This window comes from Chrysemys picta, chromosome 11, assembly GCF_011386835.1.
Source record: "Chrysemys picta bellii isolate R12L10 chromosome 11, ASM1138683v2, whole genome shotgun sequence".
Taxonomy (NCBI): Eukaryota; Metazoa; Chordata; order Testudines; family Emydidae; genus Chrysemys; species Chrysemys picta.
The window spans coordinates 15281736-15300362 of NC_088801.1; the positions used below are offsets into that span (position 1 = coordinate 15281736).

The 18627-nt window shown below is 42.2% G+C and overlaps 2 long non-coding RNA genes across 3 annotated transcripts in view; both read left to right on the plus strand.

The window, feature by feature from the left end:
* The window catches only part of LOC135974314 (uncharacterized), a 49262-nt gene extending 37452 nt beyond the window's left edge, over positions 1–11810 (plus strand). The window contains exon 2 of the long non-coding RNA XR_010591545.1: positions 5390–11810. This is a non-coding gene — a long non-coding RNA (uncharacterized LOC135974314). The remainder of the gene's footprint in view (positions 1–5389) is intronic.
* Positions 1–18627, plus strand: part of LOC112058705 (uncharacterized) — a 114311-nt gene that overhangs the window by 60473 nt on the left and 35211 nt on the right. The window lies entirely within an intron of this gene.

Below are 18627 nucleotides of genomic sequence, written 5' to 3' on the forward strand. Positions count from 1 at the left end.
CTGTACGGGAACCAAGCTTTTGAGGGGAACAAGGAGTCAGTGTGTTAGCATGGGGTTCTACACCTATTTAGAATGACACCACAGAAGTGTGTCCAATATTCCAGAGTGTTGACCCACTATAGATGTGACCTGGTGTTGTGAATGGACATATAAACTAGACAAAAAATTAAGTCCTTTGACAGATCAGGCTTTCTGAATACTGGGAGTGTCATGGATCCAAAGAGATTAATGGAAGACAGATGCACTGTATAAAGCACTGTGTGTTTACTAGAGAAAAATCAACATATTAGTGATAAAATATTTGAAATGACAAACATTTTCAGGGGTTGGGGCAAGGCAATATAATATGGAGTAATGCTAAAAATCACGGGAAATAAAAAATGACTGAACAATGATATCGCAGTTTTAAAGATTTTACTAGAAACAGGCAAGCACAGATTTTAGTATTGGTTTAGAAAGCAACCATGTTGTGGATGAAGAATTGGCTATAACCATATGTCTGTACTACTGAACAGTTGTTAGGTATATTATTGAGAATTAACATTAATTGAGTAATAATGTTCTGCCAGTGCTAAAGCTGTATGCCTACACAGTTCTTTGTGCTGTGTCTATAATATTTCAGAGCTGTTTTTTTAAATTATCATTTGTGGCCCAAGAAGACATTGGAGTTAGCACAGGAAGTTCATTTGTCTTGTTATAGCATGTGCATGTTATTAAACAAAGTATTCCCCCTATGGTCTGTGTTGGGATGGATTTTTTTATAACAGGAGAGGAGTGGTTTGTCTGGCTAATAATAACTTAAATTTAATCGTGAAGTGTTCCAAATTGGATGGGTGGTCCAGTGGTTAAGCCTTGATTCTGAGACTCAGGAAAGATTGGTTCAGTTCCCTGGCTTGCCAAAGACTTTCTGTTTGGCTTTGGGCATGTCACTTAGGGCTGGTCTACACTAGGGGGAAGGATCGATCTAAGATACTTAACTTCAGCTACGAGAATAGCGTAACTAAGTTGACATATCTTAGATCGACTTACCTCGCGTCCTCACGGTGCAGGATCGACAGCTGCGGCTCCCCCGTCAACTCTGCTTCCGCCTCTTGCTCTGGTGGCGTTCCAGAGTCAACGGTAGCGTGTTCGGGGATTGATTTATTGCATCTAGACGAGACGCGATAAATCGATCCCCAATAGATCGATCGCTACCCGCCGATCTGTCTGTACTGGGGATCATCATACTTCCTTACTTCACAGGGGTGTTATGAGGATAAATACATTAAAGGTTCTGAGATGCTCAGATTTGTGGTGGGGGGGAAGGGGGGTGGGCGGGCATATAAATGCTTTAGATAAACACTCCAAAAATCCCAAAGCACTCAGACTTTACAGCCTGATTATGAAAAATGGCCTAGATTCAATCTTTTGCTCTCAGAGGGATCACTGTGGCAGCCTGAGTCCCGTGGGGAAATTCTGGCAGAATTAAGCTGAATTCTTCCTCTAGGCTCCATGTGAGTGCAGGCCAGGGCATCCTTAGAAACTGTGCTGTGGCTCTTTCTATTTGCAGCGAGGTAGTCAAGCACAGAGAAAGAGTAACAATGACAGACCCTGGTCGTCGGCGGGTGGGATCGAACCTGGGACCTCTGAAGCTCTACTGCATTAGCTAAAACCCAACTGGCTGTTAGCTAAGGCTGTAGAGCAGACTCATTAATCGCTCTCTCTAAGTGATCTCAGTCCCATGAGATGGGACAGAGCACCACACCCAGAAAGTGTGTGAGTTACATTTGTATTATAGTGGAGCTTAGAGGCCACAATTGAGATCAGGACCCCTTTCTAGAAGGTGCTGTCTGAACACATAATAAGAGACCATTTCTGTCTAAATAGACAAGACATAGGGAGAGGAAACAGAGAGGGAAAGTGACTTCATCAAAGGCACACAGTCTGCAATGGAACTCAGGTCTCCTCCCTTCCAGTCCAGTGCCTGATCCATGGCCCTGCTCTCAGCTCTGTCTTATTCTCCCTCTCAGGTGGACCACGGAGGCACTCCCAGGGAACATGACCTGTACCGTCCAGTCACTTCGTAGCTGACCCCAGTGCTTTCCAACACATAGCCTCGGTGCAGCGTCCAGCTACTATGGATCTATATAACCAGGGAAATAGAGTGAAAAAGGAAACCACTTCTAGTTGAAGCTTCAGGGGGATTTTAAGTGGGCAAAATTTAATTACCCAGATTATTATGTGGTCAGAGCACCGAGGCTAATGTCCCTACTCCTCTGAAAGTTGTTTTCAATGTGTACAGCATGGTCTGGACCTTGGTTTTACAGACTCCTGGCATTCTGGGGTATCAGTTCCGTATTGACTCAGTAGAGCTCCTCCTTCTCAATCACCAACATCACTGGGTTAAGGATTATGCTGAGATTAGCCAAAACCATTGGGTCACATTCATTCCTGGTGTATCTCCACTGAATCAGAAAGGCACAATTATTACCCCCCCTTCCTGTTAATAATTCCTATTTCTTGTATTGTCTTTTCATCTGTAGATCTCAGTACTTCACAATGTTTTAATATATTCCTCCTCATGACACCCCATTTTATAGCTAGGGACCCGAAACACAAAAAGGCTAAGTGACTTGCCCAAAGTAACACAGGAATTCTATGGTGGCATAGCATAGAACTGAACTGTCTCCCATGTCCTAGCCTAGAACCCTACCTCCTGGACCTCCTTGCTCTTCAGCAGCCAGCCAGAATATGGCTGGGAAGTACAGGTATTGCTTCCTATAGTGTTCCCATAGATATAATTGCCTTAGAGGAATTGTGCAGGGATGGGATAATAACAGAGATGAGGGTGGGGTAATAAGATATCCCTACCTCACACCAGCTAGCAGAGCTGTCTTGGTCTGGGTGGGTGGCAGTGTCCAATGATAGCAGGGATACTGCTTCAGCATTCTATGCCCAGGAGTAACACAAGAAGAATTCTGGTGGATTCAGTCCTTTTTCTTCTGAGAGCAAAAGGCAGAGATGTAGCCCCATCTGAGTAGATCAGATTCAGCATAGTTGTGATTCCACTGAGAATTTGGCCCACTTTATAAAAAGATGGCTATCTCAGGCAGAGTTTAATAACTAATATTGGAAAGGACAGTGTTGAAAATCAATAGCTAATATATACTGTTCTCCCAGAAACTGAGTTGCTGCAATAGGTTATCATGGACATCTGTAATAGTTTCAGTTTAGAAATTGCTGATAGTTTGAGGGCAGTCTCTTGCTGTTTGGGTCTTTCTTGGTCTATTAACTTATCCCTGTGCTAGGGCAATAAAAATTCTGGTAGTCACATAGTCACTTCATTGCTCTTTATTTGTTGTTTTCTTTCTATGCTAGCCTATGATTTGTTAGACAACTTTTCTATGGCCAGTCTTTGAAGGATGGCTTTAAATAAACAGATTTGCAAAATGGAACTGTTACTTGTTGTTCTTTAGTTTTCCTTTCCAATAAATCATAAAACCTCTGTTAGTAGAATGCTTTCTTACTGCTTTTATGCTTCCACATAGTTTAGAGCAACCTTGCAAAGTTACCATGAAAATTTACCATCTAAGGAAGACAACCTGTTCATCCACCCTTACTATTGTGATGATGGAGATGATGATACTTCAGAATATTTTATTTACCCACCAAAAATAATTATCCTAGACAAGTGATTGAGTAGAAGTTTACAAGATTGCTTAAGAAGTATCTCTGAGTTTTCACCTCTTTAGTTTCATACCATTGTTGGCTGAGGGAAGTGGGGGGCCTACACACAATTTAATGGCCTTTCTCCATTTTTCTACCCGTGTATAACAAAGTAAATTTAGAAAACCACATATGACCAATTGCAAAATTTCAGTGGATGTTCTAGGCATAAATGGACCAGTGAAGTGCATGAAACTCTCTAGTTTTAATACAGTACAGGCATTTTACTAGAGCATTTTGTTGTATCTTAAAAGTTTGAAATAAACGCTATTTGAATAGTGTCTTTTTATTACAAAATGACAATCATATTCTTTTTTTGCATTTTTTTACCATCTCTTTTGAGGAAAGTGAATGGGAAGGCAATATGTTGACTGGACTGACTGGATCTCAGTCAATATGCTATCCTCCTCTCCAAATGTTAGGATGGCAAGGAATGAAACACGGGAAAGGTAAATCTTTCTTCTTTAGTTCCTTGTGTTCTCTCTTGATTGACTCTCATTGGCTGGTGATTGGAAAACTGGGCTCGGAGGATTGTGTTGTGATATCAGATACAATATTGGGTCAATAAATGAAAGAAAATGGAAGATCCTGCAGGTCTTCACATACTCCTCCCCACAAGATGTCAGATTTTTTGAGTTCTTGACCTTAAAGAGGTCTGGTTTTCAGAGGTTGGGCTTTCATCACTGTTTGAAAATCTGGGCTATTTTAAACTGTAAAGTTGTGCACCCAAAATCGCAAGTCACTTTTAAAGATCTTGGCCTTAGTCTAATTTTCTTGGGTTTTTAATAAATTTTACAGTTTTTCTTTATATCATCTAAAAACACTTTTCTGTGTGATAGTTGATTAATTCTTATCAATTTGTAGCTTTGATGGGTTTTTTTGTTTTGAAATTGACAACAATGGGTTTGGTTTTATTATGAATGGCAGCAGGCCTGGAATTGGCACTAGAAATGATTTCAAGACAACTTAAAGAAAAGCATGATGCTCATTTCCCAAAAGTTATTAACAGCTGGTGATGTTCATCTTTCAAAACACTGTACCAGCTTTTTAATGAAATGTTTAATGTATATGTGCTAGAGCTGATCTAAAATCAGAATTTCCATCCCGTGGGAAATTCTGATTATGACGGAAGTAGAATTACTCTGTAATAATCTAAGAATACTGAAGAATGCTAGATACTAATCTAGTTATTGAGAGAGTCTGTATAGCATATAGTAGGGGTAGTGGAATATTATTCACCTATAATTCAGTAGGGACTGTGGAAGGCAGGGAGGCATAAGAACATCCCAGAACACACTTGAAAGACAATGGGGGAAGCTATTGACTTTGAGGATCCTAAAGCCTGTCTCCAGCTAAGATGCAAGCCGTGTCTTGCTAGGCTGTGAGCCTAGAGATCAAAAGGATACTAAGCAGTTTAAAACCCTCTGAGGAGAAGAGGGAGAGTTGTCAATTTCCAAGGGCTGGCTAGGGAGCCAAGCTGATAAAGAGGGAGGGGCTGTATAGAGGAATCTGTAGGAAATTACACCTACAAGGTCCCTGTGTGGAAGATGGTTAGACACCTGGTAAGCTAGACATGCATACTGTCTTTTTAATCTCAGAGAACAATTTTCTCTGAAATGCTTTAGTTCTGATCAATAATATTTTGCTGATTGGTCACTGCTTACCACTGTCATTATTCCCACAGGTGCTGAAGATAACTCAGACCTGCTGAGGGAATCATGGTTGATCTCAGGAAACTGCAGGTCAGAGCCCGCTGGGAGAGTGGGAGAGTTGTGTGATTCCACTCCAAGAAAGGTGACAATCTGAGACATGCAGGGCCGGCTCCAGCTTTTTGGCCACCTCAAGCATAGAAGAAAAAAAGAAAAAGAAAAACACGATTGAGCTGTCGCTGAAGAGGAAGGGAGGGAGTGAAGGACCTGCTGCCGAATTGCCGCTGAAGACTGAAGCGGAGCAATAGAGTTGCTGCCGAAGTGCAGCCGAAGAGGAAGTGACGGACTGAAGGACCCACCGCTGAATTGCTGCCGTAGAACCGAACATGCCGCCCCAATAATGTACGGAGTGCTGCCCCTTTCTATTGGCCACCCCAGGCACCTGTGTCCTTCGCTGGTGCCTGGAGCCAGCCCTGGAGACATGAGAAGGAGTGTGGTCAGAGGTGGAGTTAATCTGGGAAAGGTGACACTGATATTTTGACCTTTGTTTTTCTCCCAAATCAGAACAAAAAATCAAAGCATCAGTATCTGTCACATGACAAAATTCCAAAGCATGGTTTCGCAGGGAAAGTCCGTAAATGCCTTACAATGCATCTTACTCCTGCTTGCAGCTTCTTGGGAGACATTACCAGAGACCTGTCAATCAGGCAAGCTGGGTTGGCCATGCCGGTGAACTAGTCTATTTGAAATGCCTCCAGCAGCTGCAGGAAGGTTCTACCAGGTCTCCTGCCTCAAGCAGCAAGAAAACAGAACAACCAAAAAGGATACTAAGACTTACCAAGATATTATTTAGCCTCAGGGGGGCCCTGCAGTAGGATTGCTGGAAACCTTCTTCTGACACACAGATTTCTGGCTAAAGTAGCTTCCCATGTGTGGGCAGGCCTCTCTGATGGAACACCTCAGAGGAATAGAGAAGTTGGCAGAAAAGGGTGGAAAAATGCCTGGGCTAAACGGACCCTGCTTATGCCGTGGTGAGTCATGCCAGAAGTGCCATGATAACTGAACCCTGCTCATGTAAACTGCTCCTTGGATTGTGAAACCGAATGACACTAGCCAATTTCTCCGGTCCCAGACACAACTGTAGGAACCTCTGTCTTGCAGTGTCCAGTTATGCCGGCTGGATGCTGCAAGCTTATATAAGTTTGTCAATTTAACAAAGAAATGGATCTGTACCAGGCTTGTTATCCCAAGGAGAGTTTCTGATATGCTTCAAACCAAATGCACTGCTTCAGGTAGAATAAACAAGCAGATTTATTAACTATAAAGATTTTAAGTGATTATAAGTCAAAGCATAACAAGTTAGATTTGGTCAAATGAAATAAAAGCAAAATATATTCTAAGCTGATCTTATCACTTTCAGTGCCCTTACAAACATATATGCTTCTCACCAGAGGCTGGCTGGTTGCTTTTCAGCCAGGCTCTCCCCTTTGATCAGCGCTTCAGTCGCTTGTTGTGGTGTCTGTAGATGTAGGTGGAAGAGAGAGAGAGAGCATGGCAAATATCTCTCCTTTTTATCATGTCCTTTCTTCCTTCTTGGTTTTGTCCCCCCACCCTGTTTCAGAGTCAGGTGAGCATTACCTTATTGCAGTTCCAAACTGACCAAAGGAAGGGGGATGACTCACTCTTTTGTTACTGTCTAGGCCAACGTCGATTGTTCCTGTGAGGCTGGGCTGGGTTTGTCCCATCCACACCCTGATGAGGTGTGAACTGCCCCTCTGCTTCTGGAGAGTTTTTGTCTGGGCTTGCTTTAAGCAATGAGGATACATTTTCAGCATTATAACTTTATACATAAAATTATAACCTATAATATTACTATAACATCACTATAACAATTACTGTAACATCACTATAAAAACCATGCTCAGTGCATCATGAACCTTCTGAAGACACCCAACATGACAAACTTTGCATTGGATACAACACAATCATTTTATAAAGATGAACATGGGGGTGTAGGGTGTTCCCCCATGGTACAGAGCATCACAGAAAGGTCTTGGAGAAAAATCCCAACAATGTGGTTTGACCAGTCTCCACAGTCTGGCTGTTTGCATGCAAGAGTTAGAGAAATCAAGCAGCCATTTTTGTGGCCTTGTCCAAAAGTGCACTAATAATTCATTCGATATACCATCGAGTCCACATTTCAGGGTTTCCACAGCTCCTCAATATTGAGCTACTTGTTGTGACTTTGCAGTCTCTGCAGAGTGAACAAAGATACTCCTTGACTTGTTTTGTTCTGTGCTTTGCTTTTTGGGCTGGTTTACCATTAAGGCTGAGTTGGGTGGAACAGCACCAATAGTGGATGGGCAGTTGACTGATGACCAAGTAATTTTTTTGCCCAGGATGTTAATGCTGTGGCCAAGTTTTAAACCTAACTCAGTACATCTGAATAGGGTTTTGAAACAGCAAAATTAGAGATACTGGGTTTGTTGATCTGTCACCTGCTTCTGACACAGTGAACCATCATGCACTTCCATTGAAATTGGCAAGAATTTTGAGAAATAGCAAGATGGTCCAAGTCATCTCCTCCCTGCTCCAGAATCCTCATTTCTTTGTTGAAATGGATGGTCAGAAACATCAATTGCATACTCAGTGGAATGGACTGCTCCAAGGTTCAGTGTTATCACCCCTGCTCTTTAATGTCTATACAAATGACCAATTAGAATTTCCCAATGGGTAAAGTTCTTTTATATAGATCTTTGCATTGTCACCAAGTTGAAAAGATTTGAGGACACTAAGTCTATTCTAACTGGCTTCCTGAGTATACTTGGCAAATATTCTCACACATGATTCCTGAATGCCAACCTTAGCAGAACACAGGTGTGCGCCTTCCATTTGAAACACCATAAAGCCAAGCAAAAACTGCAAATATTGTGGCATGGTACAATCTTTGAACCATGTGTACCTTGGGGTCACTTTAGACTGAAAGCTGACATTCAGAGAGCACCTCAAGAAGTTGAGAAGAAAGTGAACTCCAGGAATTGTGTACTCCAGAAATTGGCCAACACAAAATGGGGAGCTGACCCAAAAACACTCCAAGCAACTAATCTCACCCTCTGTGAGTCACTGCAAAGCACTGAGTCTCCTTCCCCCTCTACCCCCCGTCTCAGGATGGTCTTGCTCAAGCCATATGCACAAAATTGATTGTTAATTCAATCAATCCTGCAGGATTATCACAGGGACTTTGAACTGACTCCCACTTTGTCGTTATGCTGCCTTTCAGGGATTGTACCACCATCAGTGAGGTGGGATGCCTTCAGTAAAAAGGAGAGACAAAAACAGATGCATGATTCCAGACATCCATATTGCATGGACACATTCCCCCAGCCAAGAGGCTGAAGTCTGGAAAGAGCTTTGCCTCTGAAAATCCCTTACCCCAAAATATCACTATGGAAGGCTACAGAGTAACAAAATTGGGTAAATGCCGATGATCTCGAAGAACCTGGTTCCTTTAGAACAACTCCCTCCAACTACTAACCTCGAATGAAAACACTGGTGTGCTCTAAAGAAAGTGAGAGCTGGGGTGGCAAAGAATGGTGACAATTTGATCAACTGGAAGCTCAGGAATAACCCCAAATGTGAATGTGGAGAGCATAGGCAAATACTTGAACACTGCCTGATTTAGTGCACCCTTCAACATCCTGCACTTCCAAGACACTATTTGAGATAAATTGACACCACCAGGTCTTGGATGTGGTTTTGGAGTGACAAGCTATGAAGGTGATTTACTCTTTCCACTTTAACAAGGTGTGACTCTGCCCTTGTGGCAGCCTGCCTTGTTCACCCTAGGATTCAATGGGATAACATGGCTATATGAGGCAGTTGTTTTGTAGCACTGCTAATCCCTGCATTTTCCAGTGTGAAGTTATTTACTGTTGGAAACAAGTTGGTTCTTTGTTTAAGTACCCATTTTTCATCCACAAATGCAGAGATATCGCCAAGATCCCAGCAAGAATACCTGAGGGAAATCAACAATGTGAACCGTTTTTAAAGCAAATAATCATTCTTCACATCTTTGAACTAATAGTAATATGTGTACTTTAATTCATGTGCCTAACGTGCACATTTTCCAGTGCTACAACTCTAGAGAAAAATGTCTTTTAAAAAGAGCAATGTTTATAACACTCCTTTAAAGAGGAATAATAGTGCTTGCTATATGTCAGAGGTCCTGTTAAGACTGGAAGAGATTTGTTTCTGCTATAGTGAATAATTAAAAGCCACTTCATGGCATAGCCATATTTTTAAACTATGTTTCACAGCCCCTTTAGGGCTAGAAAATAATTATTTTAGTGTTTGATGCGGATGCATTTTAATATTTGATTATGATGTCTTAGTCATTCCAGGTTTTGCAAAGAATATTTTTCATTCAGCCTTTGAAGTTGTAAGATTTCTTTAGCGTTTGGGGAAAAAACCCACCTTTTTAATTTATTAATAGATATTTTAGGACTGCTCAAGGGATGATTTGTGTTTTGATTAATATTAAGGAATCTGTTTGGAACTTTTGAGTGTGACTATGTGCACACGCTTGACATTTCTGATCTTTTGTCTAACAGGATGCATGTAATTGGATGCTCAAGATTCAGTGAAGTTCATTTGAAATATGCAGGGGAATATTCAATGCTTTCCTATTTCCCAACCTACTCATTTACTAGGTGCAAATGAGGGCAGAATTTTGCCCAGAGAGAGGTACTGTACCTGTATTTGGGTTGGTCTGGCCAATTGAATATTGGAGCATGGATATCAAGTATAGGCAGAGCAAGTGATTTCATTTCTTCAGCTTTCAACAGCGAGTGATTTGTTAGTACAATATTCAAAAAGGCAGTTGCATGCTGACCTCGTTGATGCTCAGAAAGCTGCCACCTTCACATCAGCTATTCTAGTCACATTACTTATCTTCACTGGTCAAGAGAGACCCGCAGATTAAATGCCCCTAGATGGAGATACTGCTGCAGAAACTTGCCAGTTTCTTTGTTAACACTAATGGGAATCCTATACGGTAAAACAAAGGCGTGTAGAAGACACTCCTGCACTTCATCAGCAATAGACAGGGTCTTTTTTTTTGTATTGACCACAATACATTTGTTCAAGAAAAATGTGTTGTATTAAGAAGAAATACCTGTCCGAAATTGAAAGATAAGTTGGGTTTGTCAACAATGTGGGGACCGATTTTCAAAAGCCGTTCACTCTTACAAGTTACCTGTCTGTTAAGACAATCGAAGTTACAAGAATAGTAGAATCTCATTCTTGTAAGTGCAAGCTGCATAAAATACATTTAATGGGTTTACATTTAGCATTATGAACTGGTGTGTTGATTTAGGGTCTGGTCCAAAACCCCTTGTAGCTAATGAAAAGGTTCCCATTGACTCTAATGCGCTTTGGGTCAGGCTCATATACAGCACTTCTACAGTGGATGCTGCTGGGTCGAATTGTATGTTTGGGATAGTATAAACAAATGTTTGAGGCTGGGATTTGGGTATCTAACTTCTGTAGGCTCCTTTGAAAACCCTAACCTAAAATGCCAGTGTGTAGTTTTGGGTGACGAGCCCAGCATCTGTATTAAGAACATGATGAAGGTCATAAAACAAGCTGAGGAGATGCAGGAAGGGTACAATTCTTGTATCAGAGTCAATGGCAAAAACCCTATTGACTTCAGTGGTTTTAGGATTACACTTGAGATGCATACCCTTAGATCTGAGGGATACATTACCCTGGGTTGTGGTAACAAAGTATGATATAGACTCTTTCCCTTCCCTTACTGGAGAAATGGGAATAAGTACGAGACAAAAGAAGGCGTGGAGAGATAACAATATTGTAATTATGGTTGATATTTAAATTGGAATCCTTGAAACTGCAATTCAAAGGAAAAGAGGAGAGAGAAGCAATGGATACAGTAATTTATTGCTTCCTAACACATTGTATGGTGAGCGTATTTCCAGATCTGATCTTTGTCCTGACCTATGGTTAAAGAAAGAAAAATCACATTAGTCGCTAAAGTAAAATGGTCACATTATGATTGCACATTTAATATCACCTGGAAATTAAAGCCTATTATTTCTGAAACAGGATGTATTGTTTTGGAGAGACCAGCTTTAAAAGCATGTAAGAGCGACCTAGCCAAACAAACAGAACAGGTACATATGTAATAGCAGAAGGTACTTCATTAAGTCTGAGAGAGCTTTTGGAAGCCTCGTGTAGCTCACAAATAAATAAAAATGCTCCCGTTCGAAATGTAGACTAAGCAACGTCTTCAGTATGGCTAAAAGATTAATTTAAGGAGGCTTTTAAAAATGAAATATACAAACAGAATGATAGAAAACCCAATATAGAGTAACATAGATGTATTAAATATATGATGTTTATGATTTTGACACATTCCAATGACAGTGATAAGATAGAAAAGGACAGATCTATGACACGCAGACTCTTTCAAATGGGGATATAAAAGATCTTGTATAGAAGTCAGTTTTTCCCACCCTCCACTCCCCAATACTGTGGTCATGATCCAAAGCCCATGGACATTAATGGGAATTTTCTCCAGAATTCCTAATGAGGCAGTTTTCGTGTTATACCACGGAGAGAGATGTAGCACTAGATTCACAAAGGTACTTAAGTGCATAACCCCCAGACTTAGGTGCCCAAGTCTTGTTTTTAGGCACCGCTCCGGTTCATAAAACTCCTGCTCAGCTGCTGCTGGAGCCTGTAGGCACCTGAACCCCTTTGGTGCCTAGGTTTTTGCATTAAAATTTCCCTATGTGCTTACATTTCTGCATGTGCATTGCGACCTCACTCTGGGTGTCTGGACGCCTACCTCCTGCCTCAACCCGTGAACTGTGCCTCCTGCTCACTTGCTTGTGGGACCCAAGTGGGTAGGGTGGGGGTGCTCACAGGCCACCTACCCAGAGGTGAAAGTAAACCGGCACGGAGTGGTATGGCGTACCAGTAAGAAAGTGGCCGCCGTTAGGGTCCGCTACATGGCCGACCATGCTTGCAGGGCCACTGATGGGGCCAAAGGGGGGCCCAAAAGGGGCAGTTGCCCCAGGGCCTGATTATTTAAAAGGGCCCAGGGCTCCCGGCAGTGGCCAGAGCCCCAGGCCCTTTAAATAGCCGCCGGAGCCCCGGGCACTGGAGGGCTAGCTGGGGGAGTCTGGCCCAGTCCTGCCCCGCCCTTTGTGCCCGAAGCCCTGCCCCTTCCAGGGGCCCAGAGCCACCGCCCTACCCTGTCCAGGACCCTGGCCACCCTGCATACTGGTAAGTCCTTTAAGTTACTTTCACACCTGGACCTACCTCCATACAAAACAAAACAATTGGAGAGGGGTCGGAAGGAGATGAAGGACCTCCCTCTATACCTTTAGCCCAGTTAGGATATTCACCTGGGATGTGAGAAACCCCTGGTCCTAGACTCCTTCCACATGATGAGGAGAAGGCATTTGAATAAGGGTCTGCCACCTCTCAGATAAGTCCCTAAGCATTGAGCTATGGGATATTCTGATGCAGATCTCCCTCAATCTGCCCTTTTGAGGCTGTTTCATTGTATATAAATATGAATTGGGTGGAGGTGGGAGATCAGGATGACCCTCCCTTCCCTGCAACCCTCCTTCATCCCCCAGCTTCTTGCCAGATGTGCCTGATGTGACTAACTCTAGGAGAGGGTTCACAAGCAGAGAGAGGTGCCTCCTTGCAGCCTGGGCTTAGCACCTGTCTCTGTGAGAGAGGTGGGCTTTGGACACACCCCTCTCATGACATCTCCCATTGGATCATTTAGGCAGCTCCCTGTCTAGTGTACTGCCTTGTGTGAATTGCAGTCTAAGATGTCTATCTCTCCCCATTCATTGTATAGGGAGCCTAGGCGCCTAACTCAGGCTTTGTGAATTTTAGTGGTGTTCCTGTGATTTTTGGCTCCCATATGAGGAGAGATTAAAGAGGCTAGGACTCTTCAGCTTGGAAAAGAGGAGACTAAGGGGGGATATGATAGAGGTATATAAAATCATGAGTGATGTGGAGAAAGCGGATAAGGAAAAGTTATTTACTTATTCCCATAATACAAGAACTAGAGGTCACCAGATGAAATTAATAGGCAGCAGGTTTAAAACAAATACAAGGAAGTTCTTCTTCATGCAGCGCACAGTCAACTTGTGGAACTCCTTACCTGAGGAGGTTGTGAAGGCTAGGACTATAACAGCTTTTAAAAGAGAACTGGATAAATTCATTGTGGTTAAGTCCATTAATGGTTGTTAGCCAGGATGAGTAAGGAATGGTGTCCCTAGACTCTGTTGGTCAGAGAGTGGAAATGGATGGCAGGAGAGAGATCACTTGATCATTGCCTGTTAGGTCATCTCCCTCTGGGGCACCTGGCATTGGCCACTGTCAGTAGACAGGATACTGGGCTAGATGGACCTTTGGTCTGACCTGGTACGGCCATTCTTGTGTTCTTTCTAGGTAGCTAAAAGATAGGTTCTTGAGATAGCAAGTGCTCAGCCTGTTACAAGAGTGGTCTATAAAAGAGATGTCTCTCTATATATGTAAATAGTTAACCAACCAGATGCCAGTCAATTGTGCTCAAAGATATGCAGCATTATTTCTGGGTCTTGTAGGATCAATAAAAATGTTGTGCACAACAATGGTTTCTGCATGTGAAGCTCTTCATGCAGCTCTCAAGATAGCTCATGGACTGCCTGGAACTGACTCCTCTAGTGGCTATGGTGCAGGTGTAGTACCCAGATCCCCTGAGTGACGAGCTGGTGTCCATCGTGATCCACAGTATTCTGTCCGAGAGGAAGGGATAGAGCCAGATCAGTGCAGCTCTTCCCACCTTTGCCATGTCTCTTAGGTGACTCATCAGTTCATGATTGTTGTCAAATGCTACTGACAGATTTGACAACGTGAATGGTCATCTCTGGACCACATCGTCCTCTAACATAGTCTGGCTTATGCAAATTGAATCCACCAAGAACATACTACAAGAAAAGGCTCAAATGTCCCAGAAGCCATTGCCGATGTCATAATGTCCTACAAACAGTCATGTAAATTTGACTCAGATTGTGATCTAAGACATCACGAACATAAGAATTTAAAGGAGTGTTTTCAGTGTTATAAATATGCTTAAAAATCCACAGGATAACAAAAATAGAAAACAGATATTTTTTTTCTTTTAAAAAGGCTTTAATTCTTTTTTCTGTAGTTTGCATGAGAATGAGGAAAGACAAAGACTCTTCATCACAAATGTTTGACAAGGGAGCAAAAGTATGAAATTAAATTAAAAAATAATGAAAAAAAATCAACATTTTTTTCTTCCTCCTTAGATTTTAGGGGAAATCTGCATTGTTTGTGGTTATTACTTGAGTATGTAGCACAGAATGACAGTGTTGGTGCAGAAGCATCTTCAGGGATTTTTCATTTCATGCATCTTGTAGAGCTTGCCAAAGCAATTCCAAAAGATCAGGACATACTCGTATCCTTAACACAAATTTAAGAAGTTTCCCTGATGGTGGTGCTGACTTTTTTTTTTTATTGTTGTTCATTTGTTTTTAGTTTGTTTATTTTGGGAGTTTCAACTCCTCCTTCTTTGTATGCAATCTTTGAGCATGTTGCTTCTACTGCTCCATCAAAATAAATACAGACAAATAAGCAAGATACACTACAAAACAAATACATTAACATTTCAGTTCACACACTTGTGTGTGCTATGTATCTTTGGGAGTCTCATCTGCCCAAGGTGCTTTAGTGCTCAGTCTCAAAAATGTCAGACTTGCTAAGAAAGCAAACATCACAAAACAGAATCATCAGAAACTCCAAAGTCTGCAAGGCTTTTTCCTGGGTTCATCAATCCTGCTTTAATTGGAGAGCTGTTTGGTACCTCCATGTCAGCTGCTGCTCCGTTTTCACTGGGGCATCATTCATTGAAAAAAATCACTGGAAGAATAACGTTGTTTTCATGCAAGCTGCTAGTCCCAATGGAACACTCAGCACTGAATAACACCAAAGTCTCACCCCCTTGTCCTCCTCCAGTGAATCATAATAATCTACTACAAAATCAAAGGCAAGTACAGAAATTAATTGATACTGAACTTGTGCCTGTCATTTTCTCTTGTATCTAGTTCTAGCTTTGACTCTCTGCCACCCAGATATGGGGATGGGTAGAGAATGCGAGAGTGGGCCTAATTCACTCCAAGCTCTGCAATGGCTCCCGCTTGTGAAGACTTTGTCATAGGGCCCCGATGGTAGAAAGTCCACCAGGAAAAAGGTTGCAACAGTTCAAGTATTAACACTGCTAGTGAGGTCATCTGCGTGGAATTTAAACTGCAGCAAGGGAGGTCTAGGTTGGACATTAGGAAAAAATTCCTAACTGTCAGGGTGGTTAAACACTGGAATAAACTGCCTAGGGAGGTTGTGGAATCTCCATCTCTGGAGATATTTAAGAGTAGGTTAGATAAATGTCTATCAGGGATGGTCTAGACAGTATTTGGTCCTGCCATGAGGGCAGGGGACTGGACTTGATGACCTCTCAAGGTCCCTTCCAGCCCTAGAATCTATGAATCTATTCCCAGAGGGCCTCCAATTGAAGTGTTAACTGTGTCTGACCCCCCTGAGTTTCCAAAAGGGGAGTGTAGACATTAGTGCCACAGAGTGGCAATGTTACAGGGTGAGTGTCCCTTTAAGGGGTAACAGTCCACCTGTGACTCATTCAGCCCTTCTCCATATATAGGGAAGATCAGTGTAGCTACATGACAGGAAACTCATGCGGTTAAATCAGTCCTGGCTTGGAGGTAAAAGAGAAGCCTCCAGGGAGGCAAAGGAAGCAGTGAGGGCTACCTGCCTCTCCCAGGCCAGGGGGAAGGGACAAAGTTGAAAGGGGCCAATGAAGAGAAGCTGAGTGAAGGTTGCAGCCAGCCTGAATGACCAGTACAAACCCCAGAAGGAGGAGGGCTGTGGGACTCCTGACTGAAGGAGGGAAAACAGGTGGGAGTTAACAGAGCAGACCGCCCCCCCCCCCCCCTCCAGAAAGGAGGGCTGTGGGATCCTGGAACAAGGGCTGGAACAAGGAGTTGTTTGATATTAGATATAATAAATGAAAGTCCCACCATGGGGAATCTTAATTAAAGTATTCTGGCCTGCGGGTGACGGCTTACAAGAACCCCAGAGAGAGCTGAGGGCCATGCACTTGCAGGCCCATGTTGTGCCACAGTGAGCATCTTGAGATGATATCTGTTACAGGCTCTTAATCTCTCTCTAGTGGCTGGAACTCTGCCACTGTCTCTGAGCTAGGAGACCTGGGCCTTTAACTGAAGATTTTCAGTCCAGGGGTTGGGTTCAGTCCTCAGATGGTCTAACCAGGGTCATTGTTACACAAGGAGTTGGCAGCTTTACTCTATGCTGGATATGTATGTAGAGCCAAAAGCATGCAGAACTGACTAGGGAGGAGGTGTGCTTATAGAAACTGGGGGTGTATTCAGTTGCCTGCCTCCTAGAGAGACTTCTCTGAGCCCCCTGGTAAAGAATGAAGTTGCTTGCCACTGGTAGAAACCTCAAGGCCATGCATGGTGGGTTAGGTTGGCTTAGGGACACCCAATTGCATTTCCTTATTTTAGCAAGAATTAATTTAGTCCAGTGACTGTCTGGATGGAAGGGATTAGTGGGACAACATGAACAGTGGCTCTGTCTTAACTGCTCAGTCTGCTTATGGTGGAACTTAATTAGAGCCAGTGCATATAAGAAACCATTACGGCATCACACATTGTGAATCAACTGGAAGAATCCGTTGGCTTTTCTGGCTATTTATTGACTAAGTCTAATAGACAACACACCAAATCAATATTCTTAAGCCTTTTTTCCCTCTCTCTCAGATCTACCAGTGTTCTGAGATCCATGATCACCACAGTTGCTAGTACAGTGCTGTTTTTAGTCTGGACTGTAACATAAACTCTGACCCATAATGTCTAGAATTTCATTAAGAAAATGTAGAACAGGAGGACTTGTGGCACCTTAGAGACTAACAAATTTATTAGAGCATAAGCTTTCGTGGACTATAGCCCACTTCTTCGGATGCATATAGAATGGAACATATATTGAGGAGATATATATACACACATACAGAGAGCATAAACAGGTGGGAGTTGTCTTACCACCTCTGAGAGGCCAATTAATTAAGAGAAAAAAACTTTTGAAGTGATAATCAAGCTAGCCCAGCACAGACAGACAGTTAGATAACAAGTGTGAGAATACTTACAAGGGGAGATAGATTTCAATGTTTGTAATGGCCCAACCATTCAATGTTTGTAATGTTGGGCCATTACAAACATTGAAATCTATCTCCCCTTGTAAGTATTCTCACACTTGTTATCTAACTGTCTGTCTGTGCTGGGCTAGCTTGATTATCACTTCAAAAGTTTTTTTCTCTTAATTAATTGGCCTCTCAGAGGTGGTAAGACAACTCCCACCTGTTTATGCTCTCTGTATGTGTGTATATATATCTCCTCAATATATGTTCCATTCTATATGCATCCGAAGAAGTGGGCTATAGTCCACGAAAGCTTATGCTCTAATAAATTTGTTAGTCTCTAAGGTGCCACAAGTCCTCCTGTTCTTCTTTTTGCGGATACAGACTAACACGGCTGCTACTCTGAAACCTTTCATTAAGAAAATGTGCTGCCCCATCTAAAATGCATTTAATAAGCTATAGAGACTCATTTTGAAATACCAGATGTAGTATATACATAAAGACAAGGCTGTGACAGTATGGTTTATATACAGGGTTTGATACTTTGCCTTCTGACATACTCTGGGCTTGAATTTATTTACACCGAGGCTTCTTTACATCAGTCTGGTAGTGTAAAAGACCCTTAAAATCAGTACATATAATTTATGCCCAATTTAAGGTCCCTTTGCATTGCCAAATGGAGTAAAGGGCTATAATGTTATTGAGAATCGGATCCTCTGTATCATTTTTTCTGTAAAAAGAAGTTTTCCCTAGAAATTGATACTGTTTTAGCTCTGCCTGGCCATGGCAGGGAATGCTTTCTTCCCTTTATGATCTCTAAGTCTTGTTTAATGGAGCGCTACCTTATTTTAAGATGATAGTCTGCTTGATGGCTGTGAGGAACCATGTGAGCGATGGTTGCTTTGTAATATAGTGTAGTTGTGATATTATATCCACTCTGTAATTTTTATTGACTACCAGCATAATACTATTATTTTCTTTATGTACTACTTCTATTTTACT